Source organism: Thermobia domestica, chromosome 13 (assembly GCF_964235325.1).
Source record: "Thermobia domestica chromosome 13, izTheDome1.hap1.1, whole genome shotgun sequence".
Classification (NCBI taxonomy): domain Eukaryota; kingdom Metazoa; phylum Arthropoda; class Insecta; order Zygentoma; family Lepismatidae; genus Thermobia; species Thermobia domestica.
In genome coordinates this window covers 195,770,909-195,785,047 of record NC_137466.1, presented here as the reverse complement: position 1 = coordinate 195,785,047, position 14,139 = coordinate 195,770,909, and positions in this window count along the sequence as shown.

Sequence of the window (14,139 nt, the reverse complement as noted above, 5' to 3'; positions counted from 1 at the left end):
TACGCACTTGATGATATAATTGCATCAAGAAACCATTATCAGTAAAGGCACGACAATAACATCTGTTACAAAATATCTCTCCACTTCCAATGCTCGTACGAACTGCAGTTCATTTTTTTAAAAATATCTCTATACGAAACTTGTAGTGTTTAAATGAACCTATTCCATCAGCGGATTTTCATTCTGCTACGAATGCTTTCAAAAAGGATTTGCTTCATAATCCACTTGGAAGTGTAGGGGACCTAAGAAATCAGACACCTGAATAGCACATGGAGTGAGATTAAGAGCAAGGATAACAGATCTGAAAGCACTAGCATTAAAACACTGCAGACAATTCTGTGTTGCATTTTCTGCAGATTTTGAAATCTCATTCCAAATGCTTGCAATTTACAGGAAAGATGTAGCAATTTAGATTTGATTTTCAATTTGAATTTAGCGTTCCTTTCACCTGGATCGTCATGAGCTTCTGCCAGGAGTCGAACACGGGGCTCCTGCGCCAAAGGTGAGTACGCTATCCATCTACCCAATATGAAGTTATATGTAGTAATTTAGATACGAAGAGGATTTCTTAGGAACTTCCTTGTCTATGCACTGAACCATGTAAGTATAGTGTAACAAACTTATAAACAACAACACTAGACGTCTACGGCGCGGGAGACCTGAGTTTGTTTCCGGCGAGAACTTATGTAGTTAGGATTTTAATTCAAGCTGTAGCTTCAAGTCTCATAGAGCTTTGCTGCTGAACGGGTTTCCGAAAAATCAAACCACTCGCCTTGTTTTTATCTGTTTGTATTTTTAAGTGTTCAATTACTTAAAAGTCTCTAATTGGAGTACAAGAAAGACAAAATATCGAACATGTAATATCTGTTAAGTTTTTTTGTGACAATTTTATAGTTTATTTCTGTTCTCACCTTGTGATCCTTTCCTTGTTCTTCAAGTCCCTTTCGGCAGGCTGTCCTTTGGGAACCAATGTTTTAAAGTTTAAGGCAATGTAAAGTTGACCATGGTATATTCATTCTAAAGAAAAGCAGGGTTAACTTTACATTGTCTGATACGCGTCTTTGGCCCAGGAGATTCGGATTCGATTCCCGGCGTAATCCCATGTGGTTTGGATTCTACGTGAAGGAGTAGGTCCATGTCTCATTATTACCTTGGTATTGAAAGGGATGCTAAACTCCAAAGGGATATAATGCAATTTACTTTGTATGTTCTGGTATTCTTATGTGGTTCATAAAGAAATCTAGCTTATAATGGTCATCTAATTCAATTTAGTTTGCATTTCACGTGCAATTAAACTGAACATGGTTTATCAATAACGACACTACAATGTTATTTGCCGCAAAATACATCTATACCAGACTTACATTTGGATGCAAATAAAGATTAACTGGATGTAAATAAAGATTAAGCGTGTAATGTAAAGTTAATCCGAGAAACATTTTTGTGCATGGTAAAAGTAACAAGGCCAAAACGTTTTCAAGTATATAACATCAATTGAGTGGAATCCAAGTTCTGCATATAAATTTGATATCAAATGAATTTGTTGCATAACAAACTGCACTATTTCTGCAAAACCAAATGTATTCATTGTGAGCACCATCAGCTAATATTGTCTCTGTGATTTAATAAAAATGTTAGAATTGTAGACAATAATACGCATTCATGTGAAGTGCGTGTTATAACACTTATTTTTTTGAAGACTTATTTAAATATAATTTTCTCGTACCTCCCAAGAAGTGAACATAAATCAAGAATTATAATGCAATGTATTTCACAAGTAATAATATTGATAATCTCCTCTCTCTGTTTTTAAACACGCACATGCACAAAACAAAGAAACGAAAGCAACACGCATAGTAGAAGGTTGAATCTTTGTGACGTCATCCGTACGTGGCCAATAAAAGTGGTACTTCAGCCATGTATTGGATGAACCTCTTGGGATCGGCAAAAATGCTACCTGTAAAGTCATGATGTACCGTATTGCCAACGTTTGAAGATAGGCCTATATGAATTCCTATATGAGTATTGGATGTAGAAGAGATCATGCAGTACTCGATTCAAACTACTTAAAACCAAAATATGAGACCACAAACAATAATATAATCAGTGAAGCACGAAAATAAGGGACGAAGCACAGTGTCGAAGCAGGTTTGCCCAAGTAGAAAATCAGAATAGTATCAAACACAACACACAAAACTGAAATGATGCATGCTCTTGGATTGACAATTGATTAGCAGGCTCACGTTTCTGATGCACCTAATATTGTATCACTTCACACATTATTGGTAGTGAATTTTTCAGTATTGCTGTTAATAAAGCGCTCTTCAGGGTGTTGTTAATGTATGTACTCTTCTACATCCGAGATTCATATATCAATTCATATAGACCTATCTTCAAATGTTGGCAGCACTGCACACCATGACATCACAGGTATGGTTCTAATCATTATTAGATATTCTACATGTTATAATTTGTGTTCCGTGCCATTTAACGAAACTTCATTTTGTGTTCAGTTGGCAACACTGCGTTACATATGATGTTATTGAGCATGTTTGTGGGTACAATGTTTGTTTACTATACTGTTGTGTAAATACCATTTTGCATTGCTTACCATCTTATGCATTGCTATCTTCACATGATTCTAGGTTCTTCTTTCCTCTGTATCTTCTGTGTTTTAGGCTGTCGGCCCGTAAACTTTGGACTTCTCACTTTTATTCATCCGTCAATCGATTTCAGATTGTTGAATCGGGCAATGCTACTATCAATATAAGATGTCCCCTTGTAAGAGCTCATCTACATAAAGTGAACAAGCTTCATGAAACCATTTGATAATCTTGCTCAGTTTGCTATAGACATTGTACCTTCATTTACTTCTGGGAACTGACTTCATGGTCAGTAATGCAACTTTTCTGTCACTGAACATGTTTGAAATGCAGATGATTATTAAAATTAATGGATGGTATAAAGTCTACAGTAGCCATTTCTCTTTGATACCTCTCATCCATAGATATACTAATACTTTAGGATGTCCTATATATGTTTTCTTAAATTTTAATTTCCTCTATCGCATCTAATGTTAATAATTTTCTATCTAAAAATACATATTTTCAAATTTTGTTTCAATATTAATTTTGTTTCGTTAAAATGTGTAAGTTTAGAAATAAATACGTTTATTCAATCCTTTATATTGATAGCATTTCAAAATCTCTCATATTTTATTAACTTAATTTATATTAAGCTCTTTTGTATTCAAATTCAATCTTTTCTAAATTGACAAAATTCTAATTTAAAAATGTTTAAAAATAATATATATTCATAGGCTTAATATTTTAAAACTCATAACAAAATTGTATAATTTATTAATAGTAGTAGTACTATAAATTAATTTTTATTTTGTCATTATAAACTATTTCTTATTTAGGAATTCTTTCTCATTGGCTGCCCTGTTGACAAGGGTATTTAGCTACCAAGTCCCTATTTCTTGATATTTGCGATTGTCGAGATGGTCTGTTGTCAAAGCAACAGTTTCATATAGTGAAGATACTTTTCTTTCTTCATGTTGAAAACTAGGTCTTAGAGAAGCTAGACGGATTGTTGCTCTTTTAAACTCATTACTTTCGGCTGGTTGTGAAATAACTTCTTTGCCAGCTGGTTTTAAGTGTTAGCTGTGAAAATTTGTTTGTTGAAAAGTGAAATGCCATGGATGTACTTTGCTACGGAGTAATACCTTTATTTATCTACAGTAACTATTGCATATAGAAGATAAATATACTGTGTAGAGACTAATAGCGAAAGAGGAATAGTTATATCTATGAAATAAAATTAAAGTTCTATGCCGGTTGTCATTACCACTACACACTAAAATTCCGAAGTTCTTAAAACCTTAGAGCTACGTAACGAGGCATTGTACGTAAGTTGGATTCACATTTTGGAAACTGTTATTACTGGATCGCTGTCGTCGTTAATACAGGTGCAAGCCTAGTTTGTACTTCGAAGGATACGAGCTTGACGCTTTAGTCAAGTTTCTTCTTTCAAACATGATGGCATACGGAGTGCAATAGTGCAAATATTAGTAATAATACGTAAAAGAAAATTACTATTTAGATTGTCATTGACCGGAGGATCATAGGAAGTTGATAGCATTCTTCTAACGCTAATGTCCCGAGGATAAATCGTTAATAATGCTTTGGTGGATACCAATAGGATAATAGACTAGTCAAATTTTCAGAAAAGGGGCAAAATAAAGATGGTAATGGCATTGCTAGGGAATTAAGTGCAACTATTTTTTAAAGACTATTGACATGTTTGCATTTGATAAAAAGCGGTTACCAAATTTTCTAACATGTAATGACGCTTTTAGAGTGTTGGCAAACATTAATGTTTATTATGAAGGGGATATATAATTATTATTTAAAAAATGTTGTGAAATCGTACTTTGTTGTTTCTTTCGTTAATATATGAGTTATCTTGAAACTCTCAAACATTAATTTCTAACATGTTCATGATGATCCTTCATAATAAGTGTCATCGTTGCCAATCGGTTCCACTATGTACTGTACAAAATGTTATTTATATATTCGTTGTCCGCACATTGTTGATACTTTTTTCAGTATTATGTTAAACACATTCCTCTATGAATTTTTGAATTATAACAACTTGCTTTTCAATCTATTTTGCACTTAGTCTTGAAGGACATCATAGTAGCTATTTTGCCGCTGTAAATTATCATAATGGAGCCTGCAGCATTGATAAAACGTAAAATTCCAGATGCATATGATCCGGATAAATATATATTTTGTCAGGTAATCAATAATGAACATGTAAGAGTGAACAGCGAAAGTGATGGAATATTGTAAATGAATGAGTGTGCAGTGCATAAATTGAAGTTGCGAGATGTATCAAACGAAAATGTTGTTGAACGCATTTACAACGTAATTGCATAAAATACGGAGTGTTATATGGCATCATTCTTGTTATTTTGACTTCACTCAGAAACAGGAAATTGATCGTGAGCATCGTAGATTTGATATGCTTCAAAGCGAATCATCAATTAGTTACAGAGCACTCGGAAGAAATAATAGTAAAAGCGTGGGTAACAATTATAATGCACCTTCATCTTTACAAAAATTAAGAAGTGATGTAGAGCCTTAAAATTTTAAGAAAATGTTTGTTTTTTTCAAAAAAGGGAGGGATAAATTATTTAATATAACCTTATTTTCAGTTAGTGACAAAGTCCAACAGAATGCAGAGACTCATAAAACACTGTCAATTCAGTTACGAGGGGTAAATGATTTAATTTCCACAGAGGAAAAATATCATTTCACTTGCCTTAAAGTCATACTACAAGGAAGCTCTGAAAACTGATGAAAAATCTGTCATTTGACATACAAATGATTTGGCTCCTTCATAAAATAGAATGGCACATAAACTGAGGTTAAATTCTGGAACTAAACAATGTACGAAGTCGCTACATTCAATTGGCAGAAACCTCTACAATCTTAATGACATTCTCCAGTATGACATTCCTCCCGTTCCTTTTGCCTTGGTGAACACAGATGCACCTTTAAGAAGTGGGCAAAAGTCATTGTTGATGAAGGCATTAGTACCTGAGCAAGAAAACGATCAAAATGTTAATTTTTCAGGTGAATCAGCTATTATCATTGATGGACATGCCCTGATTTCCTCCGTAGACAGGTCTGAAGATGAAAATACATTTGGTGATTTTGCTAATATATTTTCGTTCTAAGCGCTTCGCAGTGCTCAGGCTTATAGTAGGATTGATGTCGTTTTTGATAGATATGACATTAAAGATGAAACCAGGCGAAAAACACAGTCAAACAGATTCATCGAGTCATAGAAAATGGTAATGTACCTCTTCCAGTTAATTGGATCAACTTCCTTGCACTTTAAGACAACAAAAAAGATTTCGCAGTATTCTTAGGCAGAAAACTTTTCGATATGTCCCCTTCTGATAAAGGAATTGTTGTAGCAGGAGCATTTGACGATCCTGTGGATGTGCGATTTGCCAATCCGAACTTAGACATTAAACCTTTTGGAGGACTATATGAAGAAGCCTACACACGTATCTTGCTTCATCTGTAAAAATCCCACAAAACACAGTCGTAGTCATTTGTTGTCGTACTAATGTTGTAGTGCTTTTACTAGGCCACTTTGTAGAATTCTCTTCAAAGAACGTGTACATGAAGACTGCTACATTTGGTGATCCGAACCGAAACCGAAACTATATCAACATAAATACACTTCACATCACATTTTCAAAATGGGATGTGTGAAATGTATCCCATTTCACGCTCTCACAGGAAGTGATACGTCATTTATTAGTGATCACACGAAATTAGCGGCTTGGAAAGGTATTGGAACTCATTACTCCTTACTAGAGGGCATTGGAGAAGGTGAACTATCATCGGTGAAAATCGTAGCAGCAAAGAAGTTTGTATGCTACATGTTTTGTTATGGTGACGTTAATGTTAATGGTGAAGTTAATGATATTCCTTACTTTCTATTCACACATCGGAAGTTAAATATCTTTCATCCGATAAAGGACGCTCCACTTCAAGTCATTAAGAGAACGCAGTACAAGAGCTTACAAGGGAGGGTTCACGAACTGGCTTTACTGAGGTCCGAACGAGTCAATTACGTTCGCATTTGATTTGTTATAACTAGATGAATCCGAAAGTTATACGTGCCACCGGGCAGAATATCTTCAGTTACAACATATTTTGCAATGTGAAACCTACAAAGCTGTCATAATAGTTCGAACAGGGTCATTTGTTTAAACACGGTTGGGTGAATGGAAAGCTCAGCGAACACGTATCTCATCATTTTCATTTGTGCCCTTTTAGAGGTAAAAATGTTTGCCCCACTGTACCCAGCAGGGATCCAACTCAAAAGTTTCAAATGGCAAAGGGATTAAATAGCACATTATTTAAAAGTTGTTCCGAAATGAAAGGAAATGTAGCAAGTCTCGACTCTCAACGACAATCTTGTGCAAAATAGCGGCGGGAAAATATAAACAAAAATTTAATCGTAAAATCCATGGGCACCTCAATAAATCGGAAACGGTGGGAGAAATTTGAAAACAGGAAAGGACGTGTGGCATTATTTTCAAAGTACAACGACTTAAATTAAAACATCTTGTCCCAGGGCCCGGCAAGGTCCCAGATTGGTCCCACTCAATAGTTTCGAAGGCTAGAAGGGTTAATTGGCTCATCGTTTGAAATATGTTGTAAAATGAAAGAAGATGGAACAAAACTCGACTCTTTACGATATTCCTGTGGAATATGTGGGCGGGTCAAAGTGTAAACACAAACTTAATTAAAAAGTGTATGGCCATCTTGAATTCGAGATGCCCGCTTACAACTTATGTCATTCATAACTGTACAAACCTAAATATCTATTTTTCTCTATTATGTATTTAGAAATAATAGGAAGAATAAAGAGCAATTGAAGTTCGATTCACTTCAACTATTATATCATTCCGTTGTTCCTAATGCAAGTTCGTCACGGTTCTCTGGATACCATTTACATGAATATCACGAATATGCGATGAACACACTACTAACCAAAAGTTGAGTACCTTCGGAAATTTTGTAATTTTATCATACGTAGTACATATATAAAGAATTTGCTGCACCAGCCACGTGGGGACTCTATTGTAACGTATTCGTGATGGTTACATTTGTATGCCATTCATTGGTTTGATCACAATATTTCAAGCCATACAAAATATACGTAAATCGTTCATTTACAAGATTGGAGAACTGTACAAAAGCACGTGTAAATCGTTTTAGTGCATCGAGCTGAGTCAAGCTTTCTTGAATTGGTCACAATATTGCAAGAAATAATATATTCTTATACAAACGAACTTTTTACACTTTCACCCATATTGAATTAGAGATGTTGCTTCTTTGATATTTTGTGGATATCTACTATTGGCCATAAACGTTAATACATCATTTTGCTTCTTCTACTTCAGTGGTTTGAGCTGGACATGCGTTCGATACATAGTGCGCCATTTTGAACTCGAGATGTCGCATTTTTCAATATTTCGTGTGTTTTCGTCATCTACTGATCAACATTCATGCCAAATTTGGTTTTCTTAGCTTCAGAAGTGAGGTATATATATCCTTTCGATATAGGTTTTAAGCGGTCATCTTAGATTGAAGGTGGCCATAGATTTTTCAATTAAACTTTTGTTTAGATTTTGACAGGTTTGCACAGGTTATTCGTAAAGAGTCGACATTTGATCCATGATCTTTCATTTAACAACAGCTTTCAAACGATGTTGCTACTTAACCCTATTGCCATTTGAAATTTTTGAGTTGGATCCCGTCTGGGAAACTGAGGGACACTGGGGCAAACTTTCTTACCTCCAAATGTCTGCCCTTGAAAATAATGGGAGGTGTTCGCTGACTTTTCCATTTCCATTTCCGAACAAACGTCTCGGTTCAAACTATTATATGGCATTTTTTTTGTAGCTTTTACATTACAAAATGCCTTGTAACTCACGATATTCCGCCCGGTGGCACGTGTAACTTTGGGATTCTTCTGGTTATAACATAACAAATGCAAGCACAATTGTCTAGTTCGGATCTCAGCGTAGCCACTTCCTGACCCTCTCTTGTTAGTGTGGTTTCCTTCCCCCTCATCCAGCTGCATATATTGCTGTAGTACAACCCATTATTACACTACACGTAATTACTTAAATTTCGTGTGTATTAAGAAAAATCCTGCCCCAAATCAATGGATGATACTCAATTTTATTTCAAAATATTGAGAACAAAATGCAAAGGAAAGCTTTTGTATCACTGGCGCATTATTCTTCTAGATAATAAAATATTATGTTTTAATTTAATTTACAGTAACGTTTATATTATTTCATAATACAAATTTTCATGTTCAAGAGTTGGTAATATACTAGTAGTTGGCAACACTGATATTTTCAAGACGATGCATTAGAAAACTTGACAACCATAATTTTCTTGTTCACAACACTCAATTCCTTTAAGTAGCATAGGTTGCTTGAAATTCCTCTTAAACGCCGTACGGTGTCTCTATTTGAAATTTTGACTAGTTTAATATGGACCAGTCGAATAATGAAACAGGTAGCGATGTCCAATTCTGGTAATGTATTATTTGTTTAATGTTGCGGAGATATTGTTGATTTTCTCGGAAAATGCGTGCTACTGATTTTTGATGATGATAATTCAGGAATATATAAACTCTACATCAGAGCATTAGTCTTCCTTGGCCAATTTGTTTGTCTTTGCAGTTAGGAGTGCATTTCCATGTGTATTCATAACGCGTTTTTCCAATTGAAGAATTTGGGGCAAAAACAAGTAAAGTCCAAAAAATGAAAATGTAAAGGAGGTAAATTCACAACGGTTTCCACTCATCCGATTTTCTTCAAACTTGGCACATATATAGTAAACCGAAAATAAATCGACCTGTATTTTTTTGTTTCTTTCGGAAAATAAGTTAAGGGGGGCAAAGTCCACCTTTTCAAAAATGGGCTCTCTTGATTGAAAGGGTCATATTAAAGAAACGAAACTCTGCCGACGCAAAGATGACTTTAATGTAGGAAACACTGGTTTTGTCGTTTTTGTGAGCAAAGGGTTGCAGGGGCTATGCCCCCTTCGATATGAAAAGGATCCCGCACAATCCTTACGGAAATTGGATTTCGGTGGAATGGCTTAAAACCGTAATATGCTGTAGATATTGTAACCCTGACAAAAGTCTCATCAGGCAAAGCCATCAATCAATGACAGTTTGGCCACTATAGGGCGCGTTTTCTTTTATACCTTTTTAAAATATAAGATAACGTTACTCTTTATTTCGGTGGAATTAATTTAAACCGTGATATGTTGTGGATATTGTGATCCTGAGAAAAAGTTTCAGTTTGCACAATCACAGCATCACTGACCTTTTGGCTACTACAGGGCTACTTTAAAAAAACAGCTGAAGGTAACGGTATTCTCGATATCGGTGTAAATAATTGAAGCTGTGATATGCTTTATGTGTCGTGAACTTGAGAAAAAATGTCTAGGACTTTCCAAGGTTTTCATTAGTCCCGCAAGATGAATATCTGAATGTTGTCTATGCTTAAATGACGTTGGTTGCTGCTATTTCCATCCCTTTTCGGGGTTGTGGGATAGGACAGTTAAGGGTTTCATGCAATAAAAAATCCCGAGTATCCTTACCTTCTGCTGTTTTAAAATATGTGGTCCCGTAGTTCCCAAAGGGTCACTGATTGGCTGCGTCTCATAACACTTTTTCCCAGGATCACAATATCTACAACATATCACAGTTTGAAGTAATTCCATCAAAATCGAGAATAACGTCACCTTCTTTCTTTTTAAAAAGAATGTAGCCCTGTAGTGGCCATTGATTGATTGGGGTCATTGATTGATGCTGCGACTTTTGAGACTTTCTTCAGGATTACAATGTCTACAGCATATCACGGTTTCAAGCAATTCCATCTGAATCCAGAATACCGTTACCTTCAGCTTTCTTTTTTTTATGTGGTCCTGTAGTGGCCAAAGAGTCAGTGATTCATGGTTATGCTTACTGAGACTTTTCTCTCAGAATCACATCTGCAACATATCACACTTTTAGTCATTTTCATCGAAATACAGAATATCACTTTCTTTTGTTGCTTTCAAAAAAAGTGGCCCTGTAGTGGACAAACGACCAGTGATTGGTGATTATGCCCTTTAACACTTTTTCTCACGATCACAATATCTACAACATATCACGGTTTCAGGCCTTTTTTTTTTTACCGAAATTAAGAATATCACTATCTTCGTCTGTTTTCAAAAAAGTGGCCCTGTAGTGGCCAAACGATCAAGGATAGGTGGTTACGTTTATTGAGAGTTTTCTCAAAATCAAAACATCTACAATATATCACACTTTCAGTCATTTTAATCGAAATCCAGAATATCACTATCTTCGTCCGCTTTCAAAAAAGTGGCCCTGTAGTGGCAAAACGGCCAGTGATTGGTTATTGTACCCATTGAAACTTTTTCTTAGGAACACCATATCAACAACATATCACGATTTTAAGCAATTCCACCGAAATCCAATTTCCGTAAGAATTATGCTGGATCCTTTTCATTACGAAGGGGGCATAGCCCCTGCAATCGTTTGCTTTCAAAGACTACAAAACCCGTATTTCCTACATTGAAGTCGTCTTTGGATCGGCAGAGTTTCGTTTCTTTAATGTGGCCCTTTCAATCAAGAAGGTCCATTTTTGAAAAGGGGGCCTTTGCCCCCCTTAACCTATTTTCCGAAAGAAACAAAAAATACGTGTCAGTTTATTTTCGGTTTACTATATATGTGCCAAGTTTGAAGAACATTGGATGAGTGGAAGCCATTGTGAAGCTACCTCCTTTACATTTTCATTTTTTGGACTTTACCTGTTTTTGCCCCAAAGTCTTCAATTGATATTGACATAGTATCCATTCATAACATGTAGTAGAACACTTATTATTATTAACCAAGGGGGAGAACTTCTGACAATTTATAACACGTTCAATAGCTGAAATATATTCTGTAATATATAGCGCGGCTTTGATTAAATTATCTTACTTTTTGGGGGTGGGTGGGAAATTTCATTAGGCAGATAGGAAACTGAAAATTCAAATCTTCAGGACACTTAGCTTAATAGGTAAATAGGTGGAATTGTTAGTTTAACATAAGTATCCGTAAACCTTTAATTGAATTAAATTTGAAATTGGTGGCCACAAGCAGGTGACCTTAAAGCAAACGGGTTATTCAAAGTGTAGTAAAGCCAAGAAAACAAATTGATATTACCCCTGCGGGAAAAAATACAGTAAAAAATGACATTTCGTAGTTTCAATAGTACTTGCACCTGACAAGCCTAAGAAGTGCAAATTGAAAGACGTACGTATAAGTAGAATAGATGGGTATGTAATTGCGTGTCGTGTGAATTCAGTAATGCAACTTACATGCGAAGAAATTCATGATGTTATTTAACCGAAAATTATACAAATTTTCAGAGATATGAAATATTTTCAGTAGATGTTGACTTATAGTTTGTGTATTTAAGAAGTTTAATGTTTATGCATAGAAAAATTAGTTGCAATGACATTTTAGATATATTAAAATTATAAAACAGTTCAATACTTCGAATATTGTTGTTAGAGTATTGTATATACTACAAAATACCAATATTGTGTGCTAATCCATTACTCTGGTTTCTAAAATATAATTTCATGGAAGGTTTCACATAAATTTATGTTCATTTAGAAAAGAATGCCAAGTTTAATATTAATATTCAATTTAATAGAAGAATATAACTTCTCCATAATATATGCTCTATGTAAAGTTTTGAAACGTATCTGGAAAACGACGTTATTGTTATTTTAAGCTGAAATGTAAGTAATACCATATTCTGGTTTGTTTACCTGCATGAACAGAGATAATAATTGATTTAACATTTGCAACATTATGATTACAGTGCCCCGCAACTAAGACAGAAATTGCAGGAACAGCTAAACTCGGAATCCAATTTAATGGTTCAAATTGCCAGATTGTTCTAATTTTATTTTATGATTACTTATTCTGTTGCGCACTGCAGATTTCCTTTTTTATATTTCTTTTCAGTTTGTACTTTAACTTTATTTATTTATTTTTTTTATTCCATAAACTGTATTTCTTGTATTCCATTATTTCAATGGTAGTTCGAGTTAAATTATCTTCGATTCTAGTTTTAAGCACGTGATTCCTTCATTGTGAGTTATACATTGGGTGTCCCATTCATGGTTTTGGGGTCAGAACTGATGGAAGATATTGTCCGAAAAACTTATGTTTGGACAAAATTTGAGTTTTTGTTTTCGAATAGTAGACGAAATGGGGACAGCAGTAAACGTTATACGTACACAGGAGATAGCCCATCCATTCAATGTTCGTGTAGTGTGCAGTGCGTTCAGTCATTTTTTCTCGATCCAATGACCGAAAAGAACTGAACACTGTTTAGTATTTTAAGTTCAGACCTTAAAACTTCATTTATTCATTTATTTCCTTTGTATACAAAATTTTGGCTCACTATGCATCCCATTTATGTTTTCTTCTCATTTACTTATTTCTTCTGTTACTCACTTGGAAGTAAGCAACTTTTAAACTTGAGCTTTCTTTTCACAGAGCGTCAGACCACAACCTCATTTTCTAAATCTATTTTTTGGTAGTTATGACATGACTATTAGTTTACTTTCCGATGTTTATGATCTTCATACAGTAAACATTTCGTTTTTCTCCGTATGGACAGAGAAATGCATAGAATGCGACAAGAAATTCATTCACACTAAAGAAAGTAGTGTTGATATTCACTGCTTCGTTCGGAAATTAAAGTTGAAGCCACACAAAAAGTACTAAATGTAGACTTTCTACATATACATTATAATGAGGTTAAAAGCAACTCGAGACATTTCTTTTTATCTTTACAAGGAGACGAGCACAATGATGTGAGGAACTATCGTCTATTCTTCAGTATACAAGGTGTTTCAAAACAACATTGACAACGTCTGGGAGGTGATTCCTGACACCAAGATAACACAAAAAGTATAAACCAACCTGGATACACAAATGACTCCTTTAAGAGTTACAGGCTGCACAAAACATGAAAAAATGAAATGTAAAGGTTCATAGCTCCAAAACTACACGACCTACTGCAGTCGAGTCAAGACTACACTGAGGAACAATATGTGTAGAATCCAAATATGCATGTATCAGACTCGAAAGGCACTCATGGTACAATATTTATAGAGAGAGCTGGCTACGAGCATATAATTTGAAATACTTACCAGCTACTTCTATAAAAATTGTTGTAGAAATAACGCATGATTCTTAATCATGGATGTTTAAATAAGGAACATACTAGTTCCTAATTGAAGTCTCCAATCGACTACGGTAGGCCCTACAGTTTAGGAGCTGTGCATCATTCAAGTTAATTTTTCCATGTTTTCGGCAGTCTATAACTTCGAAAGGTAGCATTTGAGCACCCAGGTTAGTTTGCACTTTTTGTCTTATTGTGTCATGAGGCATCTCCCAAACGATGTCGGTGCTGTTTTGAAACACCCTGTGTACGTTGGGTTTGGCTCA